Source organism: Sceloporus undulatus, chromosome 5 (genome assembly GCF_019175285.1).
Source record: "Sceloporus undulatus isolate JIND9_A2432 ecotype Alabama chromosome 5, SceUnd_v1.1, whole genome shotgun sequence".
Classification (NCBI taxonomy): Eukaryota; Metazoa; Chordata; class Lepidosauria; order Squamata; family Phrynosomatidae; genus Sceloporus; species Sceloporus undulatus.
The window spans coordinates 145729753-145735752 of record NC_056526.1 but is presented as its reverse complement, the minus strand read 5'-3'; the positions used below and the strand labels follow the sequence as shown (position 1 = coordinate 145735752).

General features: G+C 35.4%; 1 protein-coding gene across 4 annotated transcripts in view; it reads right to left on the bottom strand.

Annotated features, from left to right (window-relative positions):
• The window catches only part of LRBA (LPS responsive beige-like anchor protein), a 432959-nt gene that overhangs the window by 254945 nt on the left and 172014 nt on the right, over nt 1–6000 (bottom strand). The gene's annotated exons all lie outside the window — the stretch shown is intronic.

Genomic DNA, 6000 nt, shown 5'->3' with positions numbered 1-6000 from the left:
CATAGAATTACAGTCTAAGACATCAAATGATGTTTTAATTGTATGAGGTAAACTGAATTTTCACAATGTGAATTATTCAACGACAGATGAGCAATAACACATTTAACATGCAACTGAAAGTCAATGCCATGTATTTTGTTGCTGTTGTTTTTAGAAGCTACATATTTTAAATGTAGATGAATCCTTTAGATAATATGACTTAACAGGAATTAATCACAGATTATTCAGGTGATATGAACACTTTCTAAAAAGTCATTGTATAGCAAATATGTAATTAGACAATGAGAAAACATGAAAAATCTAGAGACTGTCAAATCACAGTTCTGAAGTGCCTGAGATTATGTGAGTGATAGGGAAAGTAGATTCTTTCAGAATGGTAGTGTGTAAAATGCATAGATACAATATAAAAATAAGAAGTATGGCCTCTAGTTCTTTACCTAGCCATATTCCAAACCGTGTGCACCAAGGTACCTCAGACTTTTACAATAATGAATGGTTTTTAACTTAGTAATGTGAAAAGTAGCAACATTTTTTTAAAAAAATTCAAGAAACATGTATTTTTATGGAAAACATCTATCACTACAAATATTGGTTTTAACACATCAAATAAAACACATACATTGCACCTGTGTCATATACAGGCATACCTTATGCGGCTTCCAGCATATGCTGGAAGCTATGGCAGAAGAAGCGGTGCTGTGCACCAGAAAAGATAATGGCACGCACACCCATGGTGCACACACTGTGTGCTGCCAGAGGCACGAGCCCCGTTATCTTTAATGGGACTCAAGCATATGCAAAATTTCCCTTAGACCGGGGGGGGGCGGTGGAACAGGTCCCCCCCCCAGTAAGAGAAGGGGCCACTGTACTACTTAATTTTAAACATATTCTACATCCAAAACACTTTCCAATTTTAACAGGCATACAGAAGGTTCATCATCCACTCTAATGTTGAACACAATGTGCAAACAAAGGGTAAATGCAAAACATCCAGTTTTATAATTATGGACTACAATGTCTTCCAAATTAATGTATAGTGGACACTTGTTATATGCTGGGGTTTGGTTCCAAGATCCCCGTAGATAACAAAATCCATGGATGCTCAAGTCCCATTAAATATAATACAGTAAAATGGTGTCCCTTATAAAAAATGGAAAATCAAGGTTTGATATTTGAAATTTATACTTTTTTGAACATTTTCAAACCATGTATGCTTGAAACCGTGTATAAGAAATCCATGTATAAGAAGGGCCAACTGTAATAACAACAGTAATTATTTTGTATGGCTATAATACACACAATGCTACCAAAGACATTGCTGAATATTGTACTGTTCCTTGGTACTGTTCCCTGGGAGTTAAAGCAAACTGGATTATTTCCGCAGTGTGTTTTGGACCTAAATATCTCTTCTACAACACCAGAACACTACCATCTATTATCCTTGAAAATCTCTCTCAGACACAGGTATTGTTTAAATATGGTTTTTGGTCATTTTTGAATTTAGATCTGATCATTGTAGTTTATGGTTATCCAGAAAACCAGAATTTGAAATCAAGCAATGAAGTAGGTTTTCATACTTCATGTTAAGTATGTGTCTGTACATGTAAAGCTGCTCTTTCACCTCTGGATAACCTTGCAGCAGTGCAGGTGATAAAGTAAAAAGACTGAATACTAGGGTATTGAAGCAACTATAAAGTATCATTTCTCTGTTCAGCTGATGTTCAAACCATCTCATTCTAAACCTGATTAGTGATAACAATGAGTTGGTGTGATGTTCCTATTTAGCTGTCTCAACAAGACTCCACAATAATTTCAACCAGTTCTGTTTCAACCAGTTGATGAGTACTTACAAATCACTTACTATGAAATTAAAATAATAATGAATTTAAAGTAAAGAAAATAAAGTAGGGACTATCTATCAGCCCATGAAGCCTGTCTCCTATTTTGCTTTTGTTACATGAAACACACAATTCCCATTTTGCTGGCCTGTTTCTGTGCATAAATCAAAGTGCTCATTTGGACCTATAAAGCCCTGTATGGCTCAACTCAAAGTTATTTGAAGGACTGTATTTTCCCTTATGAACCAGCACATGTTCTGAGATCTGTTGGGGCATCCCTTCTCTCTATCCCAGTTGGCCTCCAAAACATATTGAATATAGTTTTTGTTTGTTTGTGTGTTTGTTTTTTCATGACAACTGTATTGGTATAACAAATCATTCAAAAACCACAGGCTCTCACAGGTTCATCTGGTGAGAACACAGGAAAGAGCCTCTGGAATGCCCTTCCCAGAAGTTAGACTGGCACTCTCCCTACTTTCTCTTTGGAAATAAGGAAATACTTTTCTATCTGTCCATATAAGTCATGTCCAAATAAGTCCTGCCCAACAAAATAATGTGCTACATCTTGTTAATTGTTGTGCTGGTGTGTGTGTGTGTGTGTGTGTGTGTGTGTATAATTATTGCTTACTCTTGTTTTAACTTTCATATCTTGTGGATTTTTAACTTTCTTTTTAATTTGTTGTAATGTTGTCTTGAACTGGGGAAAAGACACAATATAAATAAATATCAGCATCATCACCATCATGCCACTATCTTTTGGTGACCTAGGTACCCTAAAGGAACCAGAACCTGTCTGATCTTGGAAGCTAAGCAAGGTCAGCCCTGGTTAGTACTTAGATGGGAGACTGTCAACAAATACTAGGAACTATGGGCTGCATTTTAAGGGAAGGAACAGGCAAACCACCTCTCTTCTTAAGAAAACCCTATAAAATTCATGGGGTTGCCATAAGTTCACAGGTGACCTGAAGGCACAAACACACATAATCCTTTGCCAATGGCCATGATTGGTTGTTGATGAAAGTATGGAGGGGCAACCATTCTGCACTATTCACTGTTATTTGTTTAATTTATATCCCATCTTTCTCCTTGTATAGGAAACAAGGTACAGCTAAAAATGTGTACAATTTGTTTAAAAAAGGAAAGAATTTGACTAAAAACACAAAAGTTAAAACAATGTAAAGCACAGCACAACCTTATTAAAAGCCCTATCTAGCACTTGAATTATAGGACAAATGCTTCCCTGAATAAAAATGTCTCTGCCTACCACTGAAGGAATGGAGAGACAGGGCCAACCGAACCTCCTGTGAAAAGAAATTTCCTCAACTGGGGAGTAACTATCACAGAGGCTCTCTCATGTACGCCTGTCACCAAACTACTTTCTTACATGATACATCTTTATCTTGTATAACATAGCAATACTTCATAAAGCAATCTGTGTCAGGGACTGGCAACCACAATGGAAAATATTGTTATCAATGAAGGATACAAGTTCAGGTTGAGGGCATCAAGATGAGCTCTCTATCTTCAAGATTTGGTGCAGAGAAACTTCTATTTAGGAGCTCTCTATCTTCCACCTCTATGGTATCTTCCATAGTATTGCTGGCTTGGGAACATATTAGGAAGAGCAGGAGTTTAAGCTTTCTGAACTACATTTTAACTGTCTTCTTCAAAGAAGGAAGGTATTCACATGTTCTGATGCATCTTAAGCAATGTGATGAGTAACACCTTTGTACTGTGCCTTTATGGCAGATAGCATATTGACCATTCATAAAATGAAACCAAAATACAAACAAATTTGACTCACAAGAATTGGTTTTCTACCATTTCTTCCTAATTATTGTAAAACTATTCCATTTATTTAAGCTGAATAAATTGACAGATTAAGGTCAGAGATTCTGGCTTTGAATTATTGGTTATACCGATACAATTGGCCTCAAAAAAACAAATTACCTATATTAAATATGTTCTAAGAAGAACAGTCAAAATGTCTTTAAACAAAGGACAGAATTCATACCGAAAAACACTGACAGAAAATAGTACTATTTTGTCCTTTAACAGATTTCTGCAAGAAACCAATGATTGTCATAGCCTGCTAGAAAAGAGAATTATATATAGAATACAGAAAAGTAGATAAAACAATTTTGAAAACTATGCCATACATAGAGAGAGATTTGTTTCATTACTTCAGAAATAGTATAAATATCAAATATGAATGCTGTATTTTTATATAATACTAAGTATTTTTAGAAACTAAAACCAAACTGCCAATTACTAACTCTATGAAATGTATTTCCCTTAAGATTGTCATTAAAAAGACAAAGAAATACACATGGGGGGAAAAACATACCACCTGGCAAATGCAAATTCTCATCAGCACTACACATTTTTGTAAATGGAACAAGTTCTTGTGTTTTTCTATATGATCTTTTGCACTTGACCTTTAACCTTCAGTTTAAAGTCTGGACTAAAAAATGCTGTCCAGGGAAATCTTCCAAAGCTCCTGAATAAGACTTAGAAAAATGAAAGCTTAAAACCTCAATAGCAAACAAAAGTCAACCAATGACAATGTCTGACAGCCACCTTCAATTCTGAAGTGATGCTTCTGTCATCCAACGACTCAAAGTATTGATTTCTTTCAGCATGAAAAAGCCTAAGCCAATGAAATAGATATAGCAGCATGCCCCTTCCCCCACCCCCGATAATAGCCATCAAGGTTAAAAAAAGGCAGAACACTTATCAAGGTATCTTTTCTATTTCTTCTTGTTTTAATGGACTGGATGCAATGTATTGGCTTTTCATCTCTCCAACTTGCTGCCTCCACCCCCCATCATCATTTATCCAGGCTTTAACGGATCTGGAGATTTAGAATCTGCATACAAATTAACTGTCTTCTATGCTATTTGTTACAAAAAAAATGTTGTGGTTTCATTGTACTGTACTGCCATTTCTAGAAAATCCTGGATATTAGTAGTATAATAAAAGTAATCACCCTCAAAAGGGTCTTTTGGGGGGGATGTTAGAAAGGCTAGAATCCTAGGTTATCTTAACTAAACTTTCAGCAGTAGGAATGATATATAAAATATAGCAATGTAAGGTTTTTACACAATGCTGAGAAGCTTCCTCTCTGTTAAAACAATGAAAGAAGCATATTGGACATTCCTTATTTCTGATTCAAATATTTTCATACTTGGGGATCTATAGCCAAAATGCCACATGTATCTTGCATGAGAGATAGGTTTTCAAGTATTAAAAAGATTTCTGCCCCAACAAAGCAGCATAATAAAAGTTAAATGGCACATATGTTGGCTGACTGAGTTGGAAAAAAACAACAGCTATGTGACAGATAGAATGGAAAGATGTGCCTGAAGAGAGAGGAGGAACAGGAGAATAAAACCGTCTTTGTGTGGACTACTCACTTTCTGGTTTCATACTGTGAGTCTACTGAAGTATCTGAAAAAACTGGAAAGTAAAAGCTGGCCACATACATCAGTATGGACATTTTAATATATATCTCTTATTTGTTTATTTGTGAGTATGGGTGGATACATCCCACCTGTGTATATCCCACCTCATATCCAAAGATCTCAGGGAGATATACAATGTCAATTTAAGATATCAAATAACAGTTTATAAACTAAATATATATATTAAATCATTCTCACTTAAAAACAGACAATTTAAAATCAGTTAAAATAATCCCAACCACAGCACATGTGTGATTTGGATAAAATCAATCAAATCCTGAAGTAAATTTTGATTTAGTTTGCGGCAAGGAAATACCTTTATTAAGAAAAATGTCACAAACAGGTTGATTTGGGGCTCCCAGAATATTTGGGTTTGGGAATGGTTTAAGAGCCATTGCCGGAACCAAAATCATCTCAGGGCTGTAGAAGATGCAGGAACAAATACACAACAAATGGCTGTACTTCCATTAATCAGAAAATATAAAGGGCACCAATTGCTTAGTTCTGCCATAATAGCAGGTAAGAAAATGTAGTATGTAATTACAAAATATAGCAAAGAAGAAACTTAAGTTTGTATTTGCTAAGATGTTTTAGAATGTAACAGTAACAATCTCTTTTTTGCAGCCACAGCACTCAACCACAGTCAGAGCCTTCTGAATCCTAACTCAAGATACACACAAATAGTGTATATTATGATA